The 12928-nt window shown below is 43.2% G+C and overlaps 1 long non-coding RNA gene across 1 annotated transcript in view; it reads right to left on the bottom strand.

Moving 5' to 3' along the window:
- Positions 1-1596: 1596 nt before the first annotated feature.
- LOC141798860 (uncharacterized) overlaps positions 1597-12928 on the bottom strand; it is a 48836-nt gene continuing 37504 nt past the window's right edge. The window contains exon 3 of the long non-coding RNA XR_012599202.1: positions 1597-1722. This is a non-coding gene — a long non-coding RNA (uncharacterized LOC141798860). The remainder of the gene's footprint in view (positions 1723-12928) is intronic.

The raw sequence follows: 12928 nt of genomic DNA, 5'->3' as shown, positions 1-12928 counted from the left end.
CTGAGTAATCTCAACAGACTGTCAGGTTGATTCCTAAAGCTCACACCTCTGACACTTTCAACTCCTCCCTTCACTGACAGGCACTTCAGACTTTCTCCCTCTCTGACACGCACAAACCCACACAGACGGGGGTTGATTCAACAGGTGGGCGCACACTCAGACCTGTGACATGCTACGATGATGAATACGAGTTGACACATGGCTGAAAATAAAATTGTCTGTTGCTGAATAAAAACAACTGTGCACATCACACACTGTACCCTCCCTCAGCTTGTTCTCTTTTCGCGGTGAGGTGTGTAAATTTGGTCAAATGTCTGTAATTCAGGCCCCAGAGAGTTGAGCTCCATATGCGAATATGTAAAGTCCTATTCTTCCATGTCGCTCTCACAGGAGCTCAAACACTTATTAAACAGATCTTAAGAACATCTCCATTCATCATTGCCACCTCGCTCGTGCATCAATGCTTCTGTGTGTGTGTGTGTGTGTGTGAGTGTGATTGTGTGAGAAAGTGTGTGTGTGTCCCAAGAGGCCTTCTGTCGGATCAAAGAGGGGGTGATGATGTAGGAAGATTAATACTGGTGTGACGGCAGAACCATGCCAGGGAGGAAGGGGTCACTCATTACCCATCTGACCAACCATCTCCAGCCCACACACACTTACACACACACGCAGATGGCAGCTGCAAAAAGAAGCTTCTGTAAACTCTTCATCCACAGTGCTCTTTTGCTGCTTTTGTTGTCCACTCCAACTTTCCCTGTCTGCTTTTTGTAAGCCTCTTCAGTTTTTATCTTGCGTGGTGAAATAAATCACAGAGAGTTCTGGTTAAGTTTAGGGGTAAAGCGCCAGGTGTGTAAAATGAATTGACTGCAGCTCATCTTTATGGTCAGTGAGTAGAGGATGTATGGAGCGAGAGGAGATGGGATGAGGTGGAGACAGGAGAGGGGTCAAATACTGCAATTACCACCCGATTGATTTCCATTGGTGTGACGGACAGAATAAGTGTTACTCCGTCAATGTTCACTCAGCCTGGCAGGGAATCCTCCACTGAAGAAGAGGAGGGAGAGAAAGACAGGATGCTGGTAGAGTTTATCATTTTATTAAGTTTAATTAAGACGTTCAGTCAGTTCCTTTAGAACGTTTATGGAGCAGACAATCTTTAAGATTCAAAACTGAAATGTGTTTTTAAAACACATTTTTAATAAAGATTACTGCTATTATTTCAACAAAAGTGATTGCTTAACTCTGAAACAGAAGTGGATTTTAAAGAGAAGTGGACTCATTTCAGATATGGACAAGGGGAACATTACCTCACAGGCTGGCACTGGCAAAATGCAGTTTTAACTACTTAAAAATGGTTTCGGAAAGGTTCTTTTTTTCTTCTAACTGAGAGGAAAAGAGAAAAAAACTTGCAAGATGCAGAGAGGAGATGGGGCTATAAAGCCAGGCTCATGAGGCTTTCCCTGCGGTTTCCACAAGGTACTCAAACGGGCTATCACAAAGGGTGACTGAGTGTAAGCAGGTCCCACTTTCACAGTCTGAAGTTAACGTCAACAACCCACACACATGTCAGCACTCCTCTCCTCTCAGCCCCTCTCTTCTTCTATCAGGATCTCCCCTTATCATTGTTGTCCAAGTTTTTCTGTCATCATCTCCCCCTCCACTCTCTCCTCCTCTGTTAGCCTCCCCCCGTCATGTCTCCGTTTTAAAGGTCCAGACTGCGGTCTGTCGAGAGAATCAGTGGAAAACAGTTTGGAAACCCAAACCTCAGTGAAATTATTTGATTACAACCTCCCATTACTTGCTGGTTTGGAGGCATTAGAAGTAATGATTTCCATTTTGTGTCTGACTTGTAATACAATATTTACTGTGGTTTCTTTCCGAGGATGGCCTGTAACAGTTGCTTGATTCTTTTGGTTGTTTGGACGTTTTAAATTGACATTATCTGCATGGAAATGCAGAATGAATTGAATGGTTGAAAGACAAAAGTAGGATTGGCGCTTCTGTTTCACAAAAATGGAAAACTTTGAGTAATTATTTACCAAACAGCCTAAATTCTCCCACTCACCAGTCCAGGCGTGATTCTGATCCTGTGGGGAAAGAATGAGTTAGTGTGCAGCAGTCGACTAATTAGTGAAAAGTCACAGAAATATGACCCTTTACAACAACAGAAGAGAGACGAGGACTAATTAAGGCTACCTTGTCTCTCATCGGCAATTAAAAAACAAGAAAGCGCTGCAAAATTTCCCCCCAAATCTCTCCGTCTCTTTGTCTTCTCCTCCCAAACGAACTCAACCCAATTTATCCTTTTCATCCATCTCCGGAAAATCCTGCTCCATCATTTTTACGTCAACAAAGGTCGTGAAAATTAGAGCAGTATTGCAAAGGATCCTGGGATATGAAAGGACCTTAGTTGAGGGAGAGGTTAATTTTTGATGATGTAGTTCAAGTGGTAGGGGGAAACAGGAACTGGTGTTTGTACATGTGCATATACAGTGCAATAGCTAATGTGTGTGCGCATAAACACATCCATGTCTTTGTATATGCATGTGAGTGTGAGTGTGTATGTGTGTGTGTGTGTGAGATTGGGCTGTTTGGCAGGTAGAAGGCTGTGAGTGCAGCCTGTCACAGCCCAGCCCTGATTACTCCGCACCATTCATCAAAGTGTCACCTCCCTGACAGCCGCTAATAAATATACTGCCACAGACCCCCACTCGCACCTGGCAGTGCTACACGTTCTCACACATGCACATGCACACCATACCCCCCCTTACCATCACACACACACACACACAGCCACCCCCTGCACCCCGATTCAGCACCAAACACAGCTCGAAAACAGCAACACATCCGAGAGCTCATTTGCTAATTGCTGCATTTCCCATCAATTTTGATTCTGTCTTGTTCAATGTCAACAGGAGGGAGAGGATTTAAATACATTAATGAATTATATAAATAACCAATGGGGGAACATGTTACATTACTTCACTCCATGTTTTTTCTGACCTGTGCTTTTTTTCTGTCACGCTTTGACATGACATATTATCCCTGTTTTTAATTGAGAGCACAAACTAAAAAACAAAACAGGAGCCGCTTTTTTCTTCGCCAGAGGAACTTAATGAAGTGATGTTTAACGTGCTGTGTCGCAGCTGTTCCTCTCTCTGCTTTACTTTTATTCTGCTTTCACTCACTACATCCCAATTTATCTAAAATGTTTCTGCTCTCCTGTTTTTTTTGCTGCCAAGATTCTCTCTCTTCAGTGCAAACATCCAAAACATTTGTAAGGCCTATTGTAATACGATGTTTCAACAGGTCGTAAAAAAAGCAAAAATTGCAGCCTCAAAAATGTGCATTTCCATGTAATTGCTACTTTTCTTGCCCTTTTTTTACTTTATTTGTAGTCAGTGTGGCACACACACACACCCCTGTGGTCATCTCTCCTCTGTTTGTGTATGATCAGGCACTACGTGACTGCTGTAATGATTCGCTCTCTTGCTGTAAGGGCCACCACTCATCTCCGACTCCTGTCTTTGCTCTGGCAGATGCTCCGCGGCTCCCCCTGTTGGGAGACAGATGAAGCGTGTGACTCAACAGGGCTGTGTGTGTGTGTGTGTGTTAGTGTGTGTGTATTACACAATGCGTGGGACTTTGGTGATCTGGTAGCGGAAGCATGGATATCGGTATATCCTGCACTGGAAGGTGTCCTTGCCAAGCTGTGCGTGCGTGCGTGTGTGTGTGTCTGTAGGCGAGTGGGTGTGTGTGGACATGAGCCTAAGGGCATGCTGTGCAGGCAGATGGCATTACTGCATTGCCGGGCCACCCTGGCTAACAGGGGGAGGACAGGGAGAAGGTGGGAAAGGAGGAGGAGATGGGATGTGAGTCAAAGAGAGGGATGGGTGAGGGTGGTTGTAAAAATGAAAACTGTGAAGGGGTAGTGAGGAGCGGTGAACGCATGACTTATAACAAGACGGAAAGGGTTGGTAAGCTGATGAATGGGTGCATGAAAAGGATGAGTAGAGGACAGAGAAGGACAGAGAACAAGGTCCTGCCAAGCAACACCAACTCCTCACATTGTTACCAAAGTCATCCTCCCACTCGCCTGAGTACAATGTTCAAAACAAAACTTTGTAACACTCACAGTAATCCTCCAAACACGAGTCTGTGCTGGTCAGTGCTGCCAGCTGGGCTCCAGTGTGTGTTGTGTGTTTGCGCGTGTGTGTGCTGGCGTGCCCCACATGCCTGCTGGGCAGGAGGGTTGGGCCAGGTGTGGAGTGGGAGCAGTGGGAAGATTGGGAACAGTGGGCCTGTTAATTAGAGAGGGGTGATTAATGGGACAGTAGAGAGGGAGCACTGTGCTGGGGAGGAACGATGAAAGAAAGTGGGAGAGGATGGGGGGAGAGGCAGGGAGGGGGCACAGTGGGAGGAAGTAAACTGTTTAGGATAGAGGAGAAATGTTTGATCATGTGAAATTTACATGTCATTGTCATGTTTTAAGTGCTTCAAATGCACGATCTGCTCTGTCTCTGTCAGTTTAAAGTCCGTATATGAGAGGTTTTATCAACCCACGTACGAGTGTCTGCGATGATGTCCGCCTCGGGATCTGGTGTGTTATTGAGATGTAAGAAGTGGCGTTGTGACAAACTCTCCTCAGGGGATGTGGCGTGTAAACACCAATCATTTGGCAGATGCGCCGTGAGCAAATTGGCAGTGTATTCCCCGTGGCCAAGCCACACGCCATTATCAGGATTGAGACTAATCGTGTGCCGTCTCCCATATGAGGAGCAATTAATTTACACCGAGTCAAACTGCAAGAGAACAGGGTGAGGAGTGGAAGAAGTGGATGAGATTGAGCGATGGAGGGGGAAACTGTAGTGGTTAATGAGAGAAGAAGAGACACAAGAAGTTTGTGTGTTCTTCGATGTATTTTCACTTTGATCTGAACACAGTGACAAATAAATGTGGCATTTAGTTTTGCTTTCAGGCTCGATTTAAAAACTCAGTCTTGGTTTAAACTGGGATAAACTTTCTACCAAAGGCTCAAAAAGAGCAGAATAAATGAGGCAGCCGGGACGGAGAACTGAAGAGCGAAAGCAGGAGAAAATTGACCTAAGAGGGCGTCCTGCGAAGCAACCGAGCATTTATAAATGTACTTCCACAAAGATCTGACACCGTGATAGTTTTACACTATCTGTATTTCTAGAAAGATGACACTTACAAGGAATCATTAATGTGAGGCTTCCCTCATTCTCACCTCAATCCAGTCTCGAGACATTGTAGTGGAGAGCCCACACAGCCAGACGCCGAGCCATTATTTCCTGTCTGATTGCTCTGCGGCCAGTGCGATTAAGGAAGAAGACTAAAAGGTAATTTTTCACTATGATGGACAGAAGGAGAGAGAAAAGTAGAGCGGGTCTCAGTTTAATCTCCTGCAGATGGAGGGAGTGAGGGAGGGACAGCAGCCAGAGGAGGGAAGCCATCGTTTTCAGGGATACAGTACCTAAATTAATCATCTGGCCTGATGGCCTTTTGGATAAGATAAGTAGCATTATAATAAGGAAGGCCATATAAAAGAGCAGACTGCGCTGACAAGCCAAGGCAGGCTATTCAAAGTTTCTCTTTCTCTCGCTGTAGAAAACCGTCATTTTACCGTCTTTGTTATTTCACTTAGACAATTTGCCCTGTTGAAGGGCAGTTAAAAAGACAAAGCGGCAATTTAGACAATAAAAGTTAAATCCAAAAAAGAATAACAGCCTAAAATGTGACAAAACAGAGACTTCTTTGAGCTTTTAAGACAAAAAAGCAAGGCTTCTGGATGCTCCTGTTATTTAAAGGAAGGCCAGGTTGTGTTTATAACTCCAAGTGGTGAAACATCAAACATTAAGGAGGTGTAGCTGAATGTGTTGGTCAACTTGTAAAGGATTTATTTTCGATAACACATGTCATCTGCAATGAGTGTCCTCATCAGAAATGAATCATCATCTTTGCTATCAGCTAAATAAAAAGCAACATACTGTGTTTACACAATATGAAACCTAAAGAAGCAGCACGTCTGTTCACAGGCTGATGGGACAGAGTGGTTAAAAAGTTTAATCGCTTTTTGAACTCCAGCTATGCCTCAATTCAGGGACTGCAGGCAGTGAAGGATGCAGCTTGTGTAGTTGGTGTAAAACACTTTGACTTCGCTGAAATGAAATAAAACAATATGACTTGTAAACACATCTTTGTTCAGGCTAAGCAGCTACCCACGTGTCAAAAAGTGCAGCCCAACAGAAAGCTCATCGGCTTCCTGGTTAACATAACTAACCTCACATAACTTGTGACTTATTAGTCCCTATAAGCAGTGGTTCTCCAACCTTAGACTGTAAAAGAAAATGGATGTCATCTTGCTCAGCTCAAAGTAAGGTCACTACAAAAACAGTTCCCCGTGGTGACTGGATGAAGTATAGGTCAAAAAATCCAGCTCTCCAGTCATTCCAGATGGGCTGTGGTCAAACTTAAAAAAATAATACATCTTGAAGAAATGTTTCTCACGTCCAATTATTGTGGTGATTTGAAGATAAAAATTTCATTTTAATTAGATATAAGAGATTAAAAACAAGGTTTTATGTCACTTTTGACTGACAGCTGCCATTCTTGTGTATTTTTTTCAGGGGTTGTAAAATGTGTCTTGAGGGACAGCCAAGAGGAGATAAGAAAGAAAAAATAATATTTTTGTCACACGGCTCCACTCAGATTCTCCCAGAGTCCCTCACAGTCTTGATAGCGCAGACTCTTGCTGTACAACTGCTACCAATGGCTGCGCCTGTGACGGGGGTATTTTGGCTTCAAAACCATACAATGGGGAAAGGCAGAGCCACACTGTTCACTATACAGTCAATGTTCTCAACTTATCTGGCTTCAGGACCCACTATCAGCCCTTAATGACAAGCCGCAATCCAAATCAAAAAAAGAAATCAAAAGAACTTTTAATGTCTCAGATTTATTCAATATCAAAAACACTTTTGTGGTGTCCTCGGGACTTGAAGTTGTCTTACATTTGAGAGTGGGTGCTTTGTTGCAAAATGCACAGAACAGACAGCGGTTTTGTCCTCCTTTGTCCTCAATGTCTTGCTCATAGACTGTAAATAACATGGATATAGCCTCAGCAGCGTCACTCATTTTTTTCCTGAAACTGTGAAATGAAGCCAAACCATGGATGCAGCCACATTGAATATGACATGGGCTTTGAGCTTCCTTTTAAACAGCTACAGGGTGCCCGCCAGTCACATGAGCTAAGCTGCGTCCCTGATTGGACAATCAGACAATCGTCATATCATGACTTCCGGTCTTTCAAGCCAGCCTCAAGCAGATTCTCAATAAACACCAATTTTAAGCACTTCTGCATAGGTTTCATTTTGCTAAACTGGATGTCTGCACATTCACATCCTAGTAAGTCTAACTTTGCGGGTTTCTTTCTACACAGTGACATAGTGAGTGTCAATTAGTATTACAAGACATTGTCGCCACCTACTCTTAAGAAATGTGAACAGACGAACTCTGCTGCATAAAACATACCCCTTTAGATCCAAAGCCCTTTTTATTTTTTATTTTTCATTACACATTTTTTGCCCAGGAAAGGCCTGAGACCAACTGAAAACTGGCCCATGACTTAAATGATGCAGCCAATTGTGACACAGGTAGAGAAAAAGATACATCTGTCTGCTGCATATGAAAGAGACTTTAAAACTGGACAGCCTCTGTGCACCGCTGTGAGGCGGTCAGTGTAGGGCTGCAGCTATGGAATATTTTAGTATTCGAGTATTCTACTGAAAATCCCATCAATTAATCGAGTAATCGGATAAAATTGTTGTTTAGTTAAAGAGCAGTTATTTTTCAAATGAAAATTTTTCTCTTTAAGAAATAGAATTTCCTGATGCAAGATGTCAATAAGAGCACTTGCTTTGGTAGCTCCAAAATTTGTGAACACACTTTGACACATTTTTTGTACCTTGTACATCACATCAAATGTTGCGGACCCAAATGGCACCCGTTTCGTAGAATGACCCATTAGTCTCCAAACTCCAGAAAAGAAGCTAGATTTGTTGCTAGTTGCTATTTTGTATAAGAGGTAGCTTGAGGGGTCTGAAAACTCTCTTAATATGGCCTCAGCTCTATTTGAAATACCACTCGTTGATCTTTTTTAAAACTAAACGATTCCTCGAGGCAGAGAAAATTACTCCAGTAATTTTTGTAATTCGAGGAATTGTTTCAGCTCGAGGTCATTGTTGAAATACGTCCTCATACAGGTGCAGCCCCTGATCAAGAACGCAGCTCATGCACTTCATAGATCCAGGCAAAATGTCTTCTAGCGCTGCGAGAAATACTTCAATTTTGAATACTTATTCCATGATTTCTTTCAAAAATCAACTTTCAAATGGACTGAGATGTTTCAGCCAAGTCCGATGCCTTTTATTAGACAGATCTGTGATTGATTGCAGGCCTTAGCGTCTGTACGAATATGCGCTGCTCCGCATAATCGTAGCTAAAAACACCTGATATCAGCTCTGTTTTGTTAATGCATTAATATCTTTCAGCATGGACAGATACCAACATCTTCCCTCTCAGTGCTGTCCTGGCAGTTTAACCAGAGATAGGAGTTTTATCAGCTTGTTATGTCAACCCCTGCTACCCCCTGTGTGGAAGTTTTAGTGTGTGTGTGTCTGTCAGCATACACTTGTTTAGAGTCTGTTGGCTCTGTTAGAGTTCTAGTTTTGAATCCACTGAGTGATTGTGCGTGTGCATATCCCACTGAGCAAACATGTTAGTGCGTCTGTTCTCACAGTGGGTGAACAGTGAGGGGGGCTCATGAGCTGTGTTAATGGGGAGGAGGAGGAGGAGGGGCGGGGTAAAGAGTGGATTGGGGAGGCAGCACAAGATGGGGGTTATAATTTAATGGGGAGCAAGACTTGCATCAGTACTTAATGCAGGTGCTTGTGTTTGTGTGTGTCATATAAAAGCAGAAGTGTGTCTATGCGTGGGTGCATGTGTGTGTGTTTCTCTGTGTGTAGGGGCCACAGGGCAACCTCGGAGAAACTCCACTAATTGCGACCACTGGGTTTTACCTGAGGGTCTTCTCCGGCTAATATCATTAGCTAATCTGCTGTGTGTTGTCCCCCTTGCCCTCTCCGTCAGAGCGCCTAGCTTTAGTAGCACAACCAGCGGCATCCAACCCCCCACCCCCTCCCAGACCCCCCCCCAAAAAAACCCACTTACACCCTGTGCCTGCTTCCCAGAGCCCAACACAGACTGCTGAGTCCGGGTTTGTGCTGCTGGAAGGGCCCTGCATCTGGGCTCCACTGACAAAGAAGATTAATACCTCAGCCGTGCACACACACACACACAAACACACACACACACACAAGCATGGGCAAGAGTTTGCGCCCACGCATCAAGGTAACTTCATAGACTGCCTTCAAATACACAGATACACATTCAAACCTCAGTCAAAACTAAAAACATGAGTGCATCCTCCCCTCCCTCCTTCATCTCACCCCTTGTTCCTCCAGGCTGTGGACCACCCCAAGTCTTCTCCCCCATTTCCCCTCTTCACTCCCTTTCCATCCGCCACCCCACTTTCAAATAGAATCTCCAGGCCACAGAAAAACAACTTTCTGCTGATGCGACTACTCCTTCATACTTCCCATCTTTCCCCTCTCTTCCTCCCACTCCCATCACACACCTATGGCTGAATGTGAGCCCTGAGCTGTGATGCAGACGCTGGATGTGAGTGGGCTGCTGGGTCCCCCAGATGCCCCATGTGGGGAGGAAGTCCTCGAGGCAAACACTTCATTTAAATTGAACTATATCCGACTTGTCCACGAGTCCAGGGCTTACACGTTTGAGATCAACAACACGTAGAATCAACCAAGTTTAAATGAAAGAAGATTTTTACCACACAAATATTTTCATTAATGAGTAAAAAAGGAAGTTTATAAGTTCAATAAAATAAGATCCTTAAAGTATTGATGCTAAGCTGATTGATCTATTTCAAGGACCATTACGGTGCTAACAGGGTAGACGCTAATGTGGTGTGAACTGGGGAGAAAAAAGGTTATTTCCAGATGTGACTTTCTTCTCCACCTCACCTCTGTTTGTTCATCCTGGAAACTCCCCGGCATTTCCCCCCTGGGCGCCGCCCAGTGTGTGGTTTGGGTCATGTGGGAGAAATAAGAGGGGTATCAAAGAGGCTAGAGGTGTTTACATAACCTCTATTTTAGCACATTCACCTGCCATGACCTGGACGACTCGAGCACCACACCTGTCACTGGATGCCAGCGGCACGCGCGAGTGTGAGAAGAATCTGGAATTGACTGAGAGACAGAGTTAAAAGGATGGGGATATAAAAGGACAGAGAAAGAGAGAAAAAAAAAGAGGGGAGGCAAATGAATGGAAAGGTATCTGACCGTAGAGCAAAGCATCTGATAAAAAAAAAAAGTGATCACTTAGGCAGGGACTACTCTGGCACATCTCTGCACGCCTAAACGCTTCCCGTGTCAGCACACTGGCTGCTTGTCAAAGACCAGAGGAAGAGAGCGGCAGAGGCTGAGACAGAAACACCAACCAACAGAGAGGACTCAGGAACAGCTGCACAGAAACCAAAAACCGGTCACGATGAAGCACTTCAGATGCTGGACGCAAGCTCTCGTCCAACATGTTCGCTGAGACTGGAGATGACAAGCAGGTGAGTTATACCTGACTATACAAACTACCTGCACAGACTTGAAAAAAGAAAACTTAAATTAATCGTTGTATCCGTTAGATGTGAAAATATTTCAGGGCAAATACCTCCTAAAAAATCAGAGTCCTGTTTACACACTTCAAACACACAGATTGATGCAGAAACAGGCCCTGAATTCAAGAACAAAATCACACAAACACACACACACACACAAGTAGAAAATGCTGATGCCGTCTTGATGCTATGAGATAATAACCATTGCTCTTATAGTCTCTTTGAAGGACTATCAGCTTCATCAGCATCATTTCAACAATCGAGACAAATGATTTTCAACTCGTTGGTTTTATTTTGCAAAACGAATAAGATCTTTTTTGAAAAAAAAAATCTAAAATATCCAATCCTTGCTGGGTAATTTTGAGGGTTATTCTCCATTTTTCTCTTTTAATCAACATCTCACACTTTCCTCTTTCAGTTTCATTTTAATGTGACTCATACACCTCTGAGAGTTCACACTAAAAAAAGCAGCAAAAGTGGTTTAACTGATTCGATATCCAGCGCTATAGCTTCCATGGAAATATATCAAACTGTCTTTGAGACTGTGTGGGGGGAAAGCCGAGGAAATGTAGGTAATATCATTTAAACCAAAATAATAAAACACTTTTTCCATGTAATTTTACCATGAGTCATATTTCAATATCAGGATACAAAGGGGGAGTATTTGTGAGCATTATAAAATGAATAACTACAGTGGGGAAGTGTCATGATCAAACTTGTAATGTTGTTTGGGGTTTATTGTAGGTGTATTCTTCCACTCTCTCCGCCCTGTCGGACCGGCATTCCATGTCCTTATAAATAATTCATTTTTTAATCTGATTTCCCAGAGCGATTCTCAGTGTGTTAGTCACATATTCAATAACAGCACGCGGTGAATAATCTGGCTCTGTGTTTCACTGATTTCCCCCCCATGTTCTGTATGTGTGTGTGCGTGTGTGTGTGTGTGTGTAAGGGGGGTCTGTCAGAGTCTGCAAGTGACTACAGAGGGGGAGGAAGAAGAGGAAGGAGAGGAGTCAGGTGCATCATCAGTCAACATCCCTACAGGCTGACAATGAACAGATGCATTTCTCCTACACATCCATGTTTAGGATTACTCATCTCCGTTATCTGGAGCCCGAACATCAGCGCTGTCTCTGCCTGCGCTGTCTCACAGACACATCTGGGGTGACTTCGGCTGTGATTAAACAATTTCTCAATTGACAGCAAGATGCAGGAAATATTTCAGGAAAACTCGGAAGCAGGAAAAATAGAAGGGATTATAAAGACATTTATTTCATTTCAATTTATTTCAACACTAAAGAAGTTTCTTTTTTTCAATTTGATTCATTTAGGACTTTGGAAAAGCAAAAATGTACAGAATTGTTTAATTTGTGTGAAAGACCTGAATAAAACACATCAAATGTGTTAATTTTTAAATACTGAGGCAAGATCTTAAGTTGTTTGAAATGCTATTAAAAAATATAGAAAATAAGACATGAGTTACAGGGAAATTTATTTGAGGAGGATTTTTTTTCTCTTCGTAATATGGGGCAAACATTCCAGTAAAAAAAAAGAAAAATAAGTATATGCTGTGAGGTTTTTTTCCCCCCTCAAAGAACCACAAACTTCAGAGTGTGACACAACTGTTCCAAGTGGTGAAGGAGTGGAAATGGCTCTCAGTCCCGTACCTCTGCCCTTAATGCCCCGGGCGCTGTGTTTTTCCCAGCCACACAGTCTGGCCGCAAACACACAGACAAACAAGTAATACAGTTCACAAAAAAAAAACTCACAACACAGCAGATGCCTGTTTCAATACGCTTCTCTGTCTTTGTGAAATATGTATCTAATCCACCATCATGCTAATGTGATATTTCTGTGAGTCCCACAACAGTAGAGCTGGAGGTCAGAGAAAGGGTTTTAACTGTGTCAGGGCGAATAAATAGGAAGACGGAAAATTCCATGAAAAAGAAGAAACCGAAGTGTGTGCCACTGAGGAGGAATGTGGATGGATTAGTCCAAGTATGTTTCTGCAAAAAGCTTCATGCCTGTCTGTTACCTGATCGGGGTACTGAAACTAATACTGCTGGAAGAAAACTATTAGACCTCATTTTTTCACGCTGCTTTCCTTGAGAGGATGCATCAAAAATCGATAAATAATCATGTGGGTACAAATGTGATTGT

This window comes from Halichoeres trimaculatus, unplaced genomic scaffold (genome assembly GCF_033239565.1).
Source record: "Halichoeres trimaculatus isolate MK-OKI-2021-1 unplaced genomic scaffold, fHalTri1.1 fHalTri1_scaffold_11, whole genome shotgun sequence".
Taxonomy (NCBI): Eukaryota; Metazoa; Chordata; class Actinopteri; order Labriformes; family Labridae; genus Halichoeres; species Halichoeres trimaculatus.
The sequence above is the reverse complement of the archived record's forward strand: the minus strand, read 5'-3'. Positions and strand labels throughout refer to the sequence as shown.